This window comes from Arachis ipaensis, chromosome B08 (genome assembly GCF_000816755.2).
Source record: "Arachis ipaensis cultivar K30076 chromosome B08, Araip1.1, whole genome shotgun sequence".
NCBI classification, from domain to species: domain Eukaryota; kingdom Viridiplantae; phylum Streptophyta; class Magnoliopsida; order Fabales; family Fabaceae; genus Arachis; species Arachis ipaensis.
This window is the reverse complement of record NC_029792.2, coordinates 13,833,019-13,845,867: the sequence shown is the minus strand read 5'-3', so window position 1 is coordinate 13,845,867 and position 12,849 is coordinate 13,833,019. Positions and strand designations below refer to the sequence as shown.

Below are 12,849 nucleotides of genomic sequence, written 5' to 3'. Positions count from 1 at the left end.
GAAAGAGTGGATGGATGTGAGTGGTGACGAGGTGATGGGGAAGAGAGTTTGTGGGGTTGTGTGAAAGAAAGTGGTGAGAAGAAGTGAGTGGAGGTAGATGGGGATTCTGTGGGGTCCACAGATCCTGAGTGGATCCTGTGGGGTCCACAGATCCTGAGTGGATCCTGTGGGGTCCACAGATCCTGAGGTGTTCAAAGATTTACATCCCTGCACCCATTAGGCATGTAAAAATGCCTTTGCATACAACTCTGGGCGTTCAGCGCTTAATTGGTATTGTTATTTTCGAAAATTTGGTATAAAAATAAGAAAAAGATTTTTTATTTTTGAAAAATATTTTTGAAATTTTCGAAAATAACTAAGAATTTTGAAAAAGATTTGATTTTTGAAAAAGATTTTGAAAAAGATAAGATTTTTAAATTGAAAATTTGATTTGACTCATAAGAAACAACTTGATTTTAAAAATTTTTGAAAAATTCAACCCAATTTTCGAATTTGATGAGAGAAAAAGGAAAAGATATTTTATTTTTATTTTTTTTTGAATTTTTATGATGAGAGAGAAAAACAAGTAAAATAATGCAATGCATGAAATTTTTAGATCAAAACAATGAATGTATGCAAGAATGCTATGAATGTCAAGATGAACACCAAGAACACCGTGAATATCATGATGAACATCAAGAACATATTTTTGAAAAATTTTATATGCAAAGAAAACATGCAAGACACCAAACTTAGAAATCTTTCATGTTTAGACTCTAATAAACGAAAGATGCACATGTAAAACAAGAAAAGACACAAAACAAGAAAACATCAAGATCAAACAAGAAGACTGACCAAGAACAACTTGAAGATCATGAAGAACACTATGAATGCATGAATTTTTGAAAAATGCAAGATGAATATGCAAGTGACACCAAACTTATGATATGACTCAAGACTCAAATAAGAAACACAAAAATATTTTTGATTTTTATGATTTTCTAAATTTTTTTTTGTTTTTTTCAAAAATTATTTGAAAAACAAAGATAAGGATTTCAAAATCTTTAATATGAATTCCAGGAATCTTGTCATGTTAGTCTTAAAGCTCCAATCAAAGGGTCAGGCATGGCTTAATAGCCAGCCAAGCTTTAATAAAAATATGAGTGTAATTCAGACATGACAAGCCTGACATACCCTATCCAGAAGGATTGGGCATGACTCCACTGAGGTGATTAGCCAATCCCAAAGCAGTTTGGGTATGGCTTTACAGCCAGATAGGCTTCAACATGCTTCATGAAACACTAGAATTCATTCATAAAAATTTTGAAGCCACAGAATAATTTATTTTTGAAAACATTATTTTTAGTAAATTTTTTTTCGAAAATTGGTGAGAAAATTTTGAAATATTTTTGAAAAATCCAACGCAATTGGAAGCGTGCCATTTTGAGTTCTGTAGCTCCAGAAAATCCACTTTGAGTGCAGGGAGGTCAGAATCCAACAGCATCAGCAGTCCTTCTTCAACCTCTGAATCTGATTTCTGCTCAAGTCCCTCAATTTCAGCCAGAAAATACCTGAAATCACAAAAAAACACACAAACTCATAGTAAAGTCTAGAAATGTGAATTTAACATAAAAACTAATGAAAACACCCCTAAAAGTAACTAGATCCTACTAAAAACATACTAAAAACAATGTCAAAAAGCGTATAAATTATCCGCTCATCAATGGCCTAACAGCTAATGATGTTTTGGAAATGGAGCATCAGGATATGCACAAAGAGGCAAAGTGCTGGATAAAGGAGACAGCTCCACAGTAGCAGTTCTTGTTGCCGCAGTTGTCTTGGCTGCTGCCTACACAATCCCAGGTGGGAGTGAAAACGGCACACCAGTGTTCTTTGGCTCACGAGTCTTCCTCTTCTTCATTGTCACAGATGTTGTAGCCCTTGTGAGCTCACTTGCCTCAGTGGTGATGTTCCTTTCAATCCTAACATCGCCATTCGAGCTATGGGATTTCTACAAGTCCCTCCCAAGAAAACTCAATCTGGGATTTGCACTGTTGTTCTTCTCATTGGTGTGCACAATGCTGGCATTCACCGCAACCGTTTTGCTGACAATTCAGTTGGAGAACACAAAATGGACTTCTGTTTTGTTCTATTGTGCTGGATTCCTTCCTGTGGCTATATTTGCATGGATGCAATTCCCACTCTATATGACTCTTCAAAAGTTAATTAGGAGGCTTTACAACGGTGTTAAGCAAGTGGTTGCCAATTACATTGATCAATTATTTCAAAAGACATAAATGATATTAATTAATTCACCAATGGCTAGATAGATGGGGACTCTGTTTGGTTAGTAAGTGAATGATGTTATTATATCCAATAAGCTCAACTTTTTTGCTTGAGTTTATGTGTTACCGGATATAAACTAGTATATTTGTAAGGTGTAAATACCGTGAAAGCATATATATATTAGACCTCACCATTGATTCAGAATTAAATTAAACTAGTAGATTTGAAATCATTGTAGAATTGTACTAATTTTTTATTTTATGTTAGATATAGATTGCTCATTTCTAGGGCCATATTTTAATGGATTCCAATTTCATATAATATTAGTTAGATAGTCATAGAATCTGTGTGGATTGCAAAATTTCAATTCTTTTCATTGTTCTTCAAAAGGTCTTGCCAATTTGAACATGTTAAATTTTATTATGGTATTGCTGCATATATTAGAGATCATTAAACTAAATCTAATTCAACCCACATAATAAAAAAATTTGCAGGGCATGTGCAAACAAAATGCAGGAAATCAAGTAAAGGACAAATAATATACCGAAAATAACCACCTATTTTAGAATGGAAAGAACCATCTATAATTATAGTAAAATGAACATCCGACTTAGTTTAAATGGCTAAAGAAAAATACAATCTAGTATTTGTTTTACAAATCTAAATATCACATAACCCTGTTCTAACTTAATCACTTATATCTAATTGCAACAACTCCAAGCATACTTGAACTCAGTGAATGGTACACTAAATCCAATTCTACAATATGACTAAGTTCTGTCTTATCAGTTTCTAGCTCAGTCACGTCCATCACGTCCATGACCTGCAATCGAACACAAACAAAAAACCAACCAAAGGAATTAAGTGACATATGATACTACGACATAAATATCAGCAATATAAACCACCAAGAAAATGACTAACTTAAACAGGATTAAGCGTGTTAGTAAAATTTTAGTTTATAATAGACACCATGTTCACAATATTTTTTTAACAAATTCTTCTAATAAGGAAAAATTATATTAAATTCAATCCAAATCAAATAAACATCCAAATTAGAATGCAAATAACTATCGACCTACCTAGTAAAATGAACATCCGACCTAAACTTTGGTGAGAAAATTGTACTTGGGAAGAGAAGAAGCCTTCGCTAGCATTCTTTGGATGAAATGGCCATTGTGAAAGCTTTTATCGGAAATATCAGAACTAAACTTTTCCAAGGGATAAGAGAGATTGGTATTTTTTCCATCTTTGTAAAGGGCATATCCAAAGACTTATTGTGCATCAATTTCATCCACACAATCTGCAACAACTCATAACATTCATTCTGTTAAGAGCCTTAAATTTGATGAGCAGAGTTAGAGGAATGTGTTCATACCTAAGATTGAAATTCTTCAATAATTTGTCACCAAAAAACCTTATCATCAATCAGGAATTTAACATTGAATAAATTGTATCTACTTAAAATTCAATCCAATCAACTAAACATCTACCTAAATATGAAAATAAGCATCTGCATACCTGGTAAAATGAACATCCAATAATAATGAATCGTTCTCATTCTATTGCAGCTAATTTTCAACCATTGAATTTGGTTAATTTCAATATATTCCATAGTTGTTATTGGCTAGTGTAGTTTAGTTCAATGAAAGAATATGGTGGTCAAAAATATTTTTCTGATGATAGCACTGGTTTAGAACAGAAGGCAAGAACTTTATCATTATGTGATACAACTATACAAGAATTGCCATAAAAATTTCAACTGACCATATTTTTATATAAAACATCAATTCCTGTCCAGTTTGCAGTAAGTATTTTAATGATTAGTTAATCACTTCATCAATGAATATTCATCCACAAAATAAGCAAACAATCCTGATTCGATACCTGTTGGAAACCAAGAGGACCCAAAGACCTTGGCTCTTCTTCAATATCATCCCAAAAGCTTTGGTCTTCTGAAAGTTACAAAGTAATAATTTCTATAAATTTCATCCATGGAAAAAAAATTTCAATGAGTAAATTAAACATCCTACCTCATGAGAAAGAAACCCCAAAACATAGAAAAAATAAAATATTTTAGACTAAAACAATAAAGAAGGACGTTTATTATTCCACAAAATTCTCATGATTTGTTGTGATTTTCTAGAAAGGAAAGAGATAAAGGAAGAAGAAAGAAAGAGACTTCAACATCATTGTGTCTGGGATAAAACAAAAAATGAGCAACAGGACAACAAGCCACAACAAAATTGAGAAAAAAAATATGGTGAATAAAAGATTTATTTTAACGGTTTAAATAGTAATAATTTTGTTCTCTATTCATGGTCGAATTCATATTCATGTTTAGGCAAAAACAAGAACTTATTTGTTGCAAATACAATAATGATAAAAATAATATACAAAAAGATAGATAGATACAGAGACTTACAGAGCCATTAGTAAGAGAGTTGTGATCAGTTGGTCCTTGAGTTCCCATGACTAATCAAAATAATGATAAAAAACCCACAAAATATCTAACAAACTTTTATTCAAATCTGAAAAATTAATGACACTAAAAACATACAAATTGAAATAGCACTACAGAGAGAAGATTATCGTGTTGGTGAGTATCAGTCGCGGAGAGCAGAATCGCAATATGCCCGGTGGTGAGCAGGGGGGAGGCCATCGGGCAGCAAACGGTGGCGAGCTTCAACGCTCGCGCTAACTATGGTCGGGGTCGTTGTATCATGGTGGAGAGAGACATGAGGGAGGACGCGCCCACTGAGGCACGATTGAGGAGGGCGACGCGAGGGGAGCTTGGTGCGGTGGATGATGGCAACATGATGGAGGAAGAGGGGGTGCCGGTGCTGAAAGGAAAGAAGAAGAAGAACACCTTAGAAAGGAAATTAGAATTAGGGCTGCTGTTTGTGTTGAGGTCATTGAGGAGAATCCTAATTTTATTCAAATTTTAAATATAAAATAATTAATTAGTTATCCATAGTTTAATTTTAATTACAATTAAACCCTCCATTATATGCATTGTATAATTAGAGTATTGGCTCCTCATACTTTTCCAAGTAAAAATAAAATGTTTCCATTTATGAACACACATATACATAATCTTAAAGCATATCCTGAAGCCGGAGGATAAAATCATCAAGACAAGAAGACTCAAAATTGGGAGCTAACAAGAGGTTCCTAACTTTGGTATGATTATCTCTGATTTCTCTTCCAACTTCATTCCCATCATCCATTACAATCTTAACAGCCTTGCACACACTCTCTTTGCTAAACAACCCATCTTCTTTGCCTTTTTCCACTTCCACCCTAACCTTCATTTTCCTTCCCAGAATTCTTGCATTTATCACATGGTCGCTGTACGGCCCCGGCAACAACACAATCTGGCACTCATTCACAAGTGCCTCTGTCACAGAACTTCCTCCACAGTGTGTTATGAAGCACCCAACATTAGGATGCCCCAATAACAATTGTTGGGGCACCCATCCACCGTGTACAACACTTTTTTCTTTATTCCTCTCTTTGAACCCTTCCGGTAACACTTCTTCCATGGAATTAAACCCCGCAGGGGTTTTAATTGCCGCAAGAAACAGAAAACCTGTTAGTTCAAGTCCAAGTAACAATTCTTGGATTTTTTTTTCTCCATAGGGCTTTCAGTTCCCAGTGCACAGAAAATAACTGAACCGGATTTGAAATTACTAAGCCATGATTCCCATTTTTCATCCAAGGCAGTGTTTGGTTGTTCAGGTAAAAGAGGACCCGCTAGAATAACGAGTTTTTTGTATTGGGATTCAAGATAATCCACGTAAGGACCTTCAATTTCTCTGCAAATTTTGAATGCAACTGCATCTGATAAATCCGCACCGGTGCCGAGCCTATCAAAGAAGAGAACACCGCTTCCGAATTCCCGTTTGCTTACTGCAACCATGTTTCGAAGCTCGTGGGCACGAAGATCGATTGAAGAAGCATCAGGGAAATCTGGAGATGGCGGTTTCTTGAGATCTAATTCGGTTATGTTTCTTCCTTGGTGCAATCTTGCTGGGGATGCAAAGTAAGCTACAGTAGCTGGGTTAACTATGGCGTATTGGATACACTTGATGCCATGGTTTCTTGCAATGTTTGGAAGCCAGTGTTGGAAATCAAAGATAACGATTTGTGGTTTTAGATCCTTGAGGAGAAGCTCTATGTCATTGTGTGTGAGGTCAATGGCGGTGGCTAAGTGTGTGATTGAGGAGGGGGAAACATCTGCAGTAGTTTCAGCTTCATATGGAAGGCCATGGACGTGAGGAACAGTGATAGGGATGAAGGTGATGAGGTGTGGGTGGAGGTTTAGGTGTTGAAGCTTTGAGATTGTTCTTTTGGGAATGAAGAAAGAGATTCTGTGGTCTCTATTTGCAAGCTTGTTGGAGAGATGAAGAAATGGGGTGAGGTGCCCCATGGCAAGCCATGGATACATTGCTAAGTGCAGAGAAGAAGCTTCAGTCATGAGCTTGCTGTTCATTTGTTTTGATCATTTGGTCATTAGATAAAGTCATATTTATTTTGATGACTTCGAATAAAGTGCAAGTCCTTTATTGTGGTGGTTGTAGTTGGCCATAGGAACGAGAGAAGAGGCCATAGCATGGCGATGAAAAAAAAAGAGGCTAAATAATTTTAATCTGGAAAAAAGAGGTGAGTTTTATTTGAAAATGGAAGTTTTTGATGTATATACAGGTGAATGAATGTTGCAGAGATGCAGGCACAACACGTAGGTAACAAGTTCATTCAATACGCACCTAACGTATTGGACATGTGTCACAATCGCACGCAACACAGGTAACGTGGTTCACACGTGGCAGCATGGCAGGAAACATGCATCTTGCGTGTTGCACACGTGGTGAATGCTGGTTGAATGCGTTGCAACACGCAGCCTGCGAGGTGAGTCTTTTGCCTAATCGTTTTGCTTCATCGTGAGAGAAGTGTTATCCTTCAGGGACGGTACCTATGAAGCACGAACACTTCGCTGAGTTGCTGTGTTTGCGTGTCGGACATATTTTGCCGGTGATGAGGACGAGGACGGCGATGGGGAGGTGAGGCAATGGCGAAAACTTTAGTGGTTTCAGCCGCAGTTAGTCAACCGATGGACGTTCCACCTTTTATGCGTAGCTTGGATATTGACGCCATGCATGCACCAGAGTTTTCCGAATATGCAAACATAGGTACGTGAACAGTGGGTAGTATGTTTACTTGAATTTTGTTTTAACGGATCGATGAGCGACAAATTTGTTTTCTTATAGGTGTTGCCGATCTTAAGGATGGGGAGTTTAGAATCGGAATGGAATACGGTTCAATAAAATCAGTCATTGCGATAATTCGGAATTACACTATCTCCAGAGGAGTCGATTATGTTGTTTATGAATATGAGTCACAGACGTTCTATGCAAAGTTCAAGAATTATGGACGTGGGTGCGACTGGCTTATCCGAGCCATCTTGATACAGAAGAAAGCCTGTTGGGAGATCCGGAGATACAACGGGAGTCACACATGTTCCATGGGAACGATCTCACAGGATTACTCCAAGTTAGACTCGAACACGATTGCTGAGGCTATGAAGCCATTGGTTGAATCCGACCCATCCATAAAGGTGAAATTTATAATTGCAAAAGTCTAGGCATGATTCAATTACACTATTAGTTACCGGAAGGCTTGGCTGGCAAAGCAAAAGTCGATAGCCAAGGTTTTCGGTGGATGGAAAGAATCTTAACAAGCTTTGTTGTTGTGGTTCTTGGCAATGGTTCAGAAGATGCCTGGCTCACAAGTCCAAATAGAAACACGACCCTTGTATAACGGGAGTCAAGAGGTGGACCGTATTAGGATACTTCATCGGGTATTCTGGAGTTTCAATCCATGCATAAGAGATTTCAAATATTGCAAGCCGCTGGTTCAGGTTGACTGGACCCACCTATACGGAAAATATAAAGGTTTCCTTTTGGTTGTAATTGCACAAGATGAGAATTAAAACATTGTATTGATTGCTTTTGCCATTGTAGAGGGTGAAACTACTGATGCATGGTACTTTTTTCTCAGTAATACAAACACATGTTGTAAGAAGGAACGGCGTGGGTATAATCTCCAATCATCATGAGTCAATCCGGGCCGCAATAAATCGTAGTGCAGGTGATTGAAAACCTCCGAAAGTATGGTGAATGTTTTATATTCGGCACATTGGTAGCAACTTCTTAAGGGAATTCAAGGTCCCATACTTGTAAAAACTTGTGGTCAACATCGGATATTCAAGGACAGTAGAGGAGTACAACGTTAATTACAGGAGGTTGCAAGAACGAGGCAAGGCATATGTTCGTTGGTGCGACAACATCGAACGTCCCTAGTGGGTGTTGGCATTTGACAAGGGACATCGATGGGGTCACATGACGACGAACCTTGTCGAGTGCATTAAGTCGGTGTTGAAGGGTTCTCAAAATCTTCCTATCTTGGCGTTCGTCCAAGCAACATATTATTGGTTGAACGAGTTGTTTATGCGGAAGAGTACTGAGGCTTACCAGCGCAAGCGTGCTGGATTTACTTTCTTTGAGTTTGCCACTCAGCGGATAGAGGCAAACATGCAGCATGCAGGAAGCATCGTTGTGCACCGGTTTGATAGAAGAAACGAGGTGTTTGAGGTGCGCGAAATGCCTAGTGAAAAAGTGTTAGTTGTTGATCTCTTGCGCGACGGAGGTGTGACTGTGGGCATTTTTAGGTGGAGCGACTTCCATGTCGCCATGCTATTGCTTGCTGTGCTAACTAGCGACTGGATTGGCAGGTGTATGTCAGCGATGTATACAAGATGCCAGAGATTCGCAAGGTCTCCAGAGTTGAGTTTGACCCGTTGGACGACACAGAGACATGGCCTGATTACCTGGGGCCGACAATGGTCGCGAATCCTGCCTTGAGACGAAAGTCAAAAGGTCGTCCCAAATTGACTCGCTATCTGAATGAAATAGATTCACGGAAAATGCATGGTCTCCGGGTATGTTGTCTTTGTGGGAGATATGGTCATAATCGTAGTGGATGTCTTTAACGTGCTGGACCAAGGGGGGTTGGTGGCAGTGGTGGTTCATAGGGTTTTGTTTCCAATGGTGGTTCGTAGGGTCATAGTTGTAGTAATTTTAATATCTATGTAATTTGAGTTAATGTATTTTAATTCTGAATTTCAATGTACTAATTTTTAGTTAATGTATTTCAATTCTGAATTTCAATATCTATGTAATTTTAAGTTAATGTATTTGAGTTAATACATTCAATTCTAAGTTTAACTCAAACTAAAAGTTAATACAACAAATAGAACGATGAAATCAACGAAGTTCGACTAACTGAAAATTAAAACAAGAATTATAACGATGAAATAAACAAAGTTCAACTAAATTAAAAACTAATACAACAAATGCAACGATGAAATCAACAAAGTTCGACTAACAGCTTACAACTTCTTCTTAAAAAACCCCATCGCCTTGTTCGCTATCCCTTTAACACTTGACGGTGTAAACCTGGTTGGTGAACGGACATCTGTCCGCAGGTTGTTCTGATGGCTTCGACCAACTGCCTGCCCTCTATCGGACCGGACCTACTTCCCTCTGCATGTCCCTCTACTGGACTAGACCTACCTGCCTCTGCCTGTTCCTCTATTGGACCGGACCCACCTGTTGGGGCGGAAGGACTGGGGACATACTCGCCAACAAGCTCCCGTGTCAGCTCATTCAAGTCTAGACCGATCGACGACTGTCAACGAGCATTCATACGACCTCGATCGATCCCAATATGTGACTCGATGCATACACTGGATCGACTATCAGGTGTGGCCGGTTGATGGGTTCGATGAGAGAAACCGTCGACCGATGCCCGGTGGGATTGCGACAACTGCTATGATGGGATGGTTGGGATGAAAGCATCATCAAGAAGAGGACCACCGCTATCAAGGAATTGATGGATGATATCGTAGTCCCCAAATGTATCTACCTGTGGTGAGAATGGGAGAATGTCTGCGAGCTTGAATCCAAGATCGCTATGCTGGCTGTGCTAGCTGTGCTGTCTGTGTTGATTGTGATGTGATCTGTGATGAGACTAAATGGTTATGATACAAGCTGTGATGGCTCGACTGCCTATGATTCGAGTTGTCGTGCTGAAATGGCTGCGGGCGATGATAAGAAAACGGCTGAAACACTACATAAGGCTGTGCTAGCTGCTGGGGGGATGCTGTACTGGCTGCTGGGGTGAATATGGGGTGACTGCTGCAGTGGCTGCTAGGGTGGATGCTGAGGAATGACATCCGACAGCCTCAGATACATCCCATATGATTCAATGTACCAACTCCGATAATCGGCAAATGGGGTGATATTTATATTTTGATGAGTAAAAAATATTTATATTTTTTGTATTTATATATTTTATATTTAATTATTTAAAATAAAAGATTTTGTTGCCATTTAAAATATTATGTATTAAAGTATTATCATTTAAAGCATTTAATTATGTTATAGGATATTCTGTATTTATTAGAGTTCATCAATGCTCTTTTTTATATTAATCTTTGATTTTTATCTAATATAATCTAATGGTTTATATAAATGTGATATATCTAATAAACATATAATTGTTGTACTGATTTTAGACATACCCAAGTGATAATGTTGAATTATTATTGAAGAAGGTTAGAAAGATAGAGAACTGAAGTTAAGTAGATCTACAACCTGAAAATCAATTGAGATGTGTATCACATGAAGTTGATATTTAACACAAAGACACAAAAGACAAGACTTTTGGTGTAGGATAATAATCCAAAGTGATACTATCTGATGTGTAATGAAGAATCTTTTTAGGACCTTCCAATGATGTTGTTTTGGATATTTTAAAAATTGGCTGACTTTGTTGACTGAGAATGCTATCTCAGGATGTGTGTGAGTTACAAATTGTAACCCCCAACTAAGGACCTATACAATATTGAGTTCTCAAAATTCTCAGTGCCTTGAGACCCAAGTTTGAGTGAGGCCAATATTGGTTGAGACATGCTTCAATTGACTTATTTCTGCACACTTTAGCAAGTCTAAAATATATTTTGTGAAATGTGTAAACTACCAAATGCCAATTGATTGAATTCAAGAACTAGGAAATAATGCAAGCCTCCTAAGTCTTTCAAAAACAATTTAGAATAATGAAATTGATTAATTAGATCATTAACATCAGTTCGATTATCACCAGTGATAACTATATCCTCAATATAAGCGAGTAAATAGATACTATAATTATTAGTGAAACGAATGAAAATAGAGCTATCAGCTTTTGTGTTAGAAAAACCATACTGAAATTAATTTAAACTAGGAGTAGCAAACCAAGCACAAATAACCTGCTCCAACCTGTAAATGACTCTATCTGACTTGCACACAAGGTTGGGATCATTGCTTGTAAATCTAGGAGGCTAATTGTTGAATCATGTACACAGATTCAGTTAATTAATTGGTCATTCAAAAACGCATTATTAAAGTTGAATTAGCGAAGAGGCCAACTCTTATATTTAGAGTAAAGTACTAAATTGGCCCTCTACGTTTGGGCGTAATCCTATTTTAGTCCTTAAGATTTAAAGTGTCATATTTGAATCCAACAAAGTTTCATTTAGCTTCAATATAGTTCTACCGTGAGGTCAAAGTTAAATAATTAACAGAATGTCTAACATAACAGCAGTACAAGAACAAGGTCGATAATCTGAAGAACAAGTACAAACACCAGAAGAGCAAAATCAACTGTAGATGCATCAATACATTTATTTATTAATCAAGATAAAATAATATACTTGTATATTCTCAATTCATCTTCGAGTAATCAAGATAAAATATGGAGTGTGAATCAAGTCACAATTACAATGCTAAATGCTAGGTAACACATACCATTAATTGCCATATTTGTTTCTTCTGGGACCAAATGGCTCTTTGGTGAGCATCGAACAAACTAAGATAAGGACCTGAGGAGTACAGACCATTCTAGTTATGCTGCACTAATCCAAATTTTATAATTTTGCTAGCATAATAAATAAATACTGCAGAAATAATTCTTACATAACCAATTATTGGCTTGCCGAGCATAATAGTCAGAAGAATCTTGCGTGTGCCATGACAATCATAGTTTAGAACAAGCACTTTCCTAAAATTATAAAATAAGATTATTATACCATGATATTACAAAAGGTTAAAAAATAATTAAGTGACAAATCTGCAATTAAAATGATTAATAAACTAATATTACGTACTCAGGATCCAAATTGTTTCCAAACATGTAAGCAATAATAGCCAGTTCTTTATAAAAAAATTTTATCTCTTTAGTTGGCCAAAATAAAAGGTCCAAACACTATAAAAATAATGTGGACAGTAATTATTTAATTAAAATATACACACAAAATTATACATAATACTTGTTTGTGTATAAAAAATAAAAAATTAAAAATTTTGCTAAAACTAACATTATCCTAAATTTAAATACTTACACGTGGCATGTCATTTCCATCCATGTTTGAATTGTAATTGTTGTAGTAAAGCCATGGACGACCTGGAGGAAGCTTCTCCCCAA

The 12,849-nt window shown here is 36.9% G+C and overlaps 1 pseudogene; it reads right to left on the bottom strand.

The window, feature by feature from the left end:
- Nucleotides 5,317-6,760, bottom strand: LOC107610563 (annotated as a pseudogene).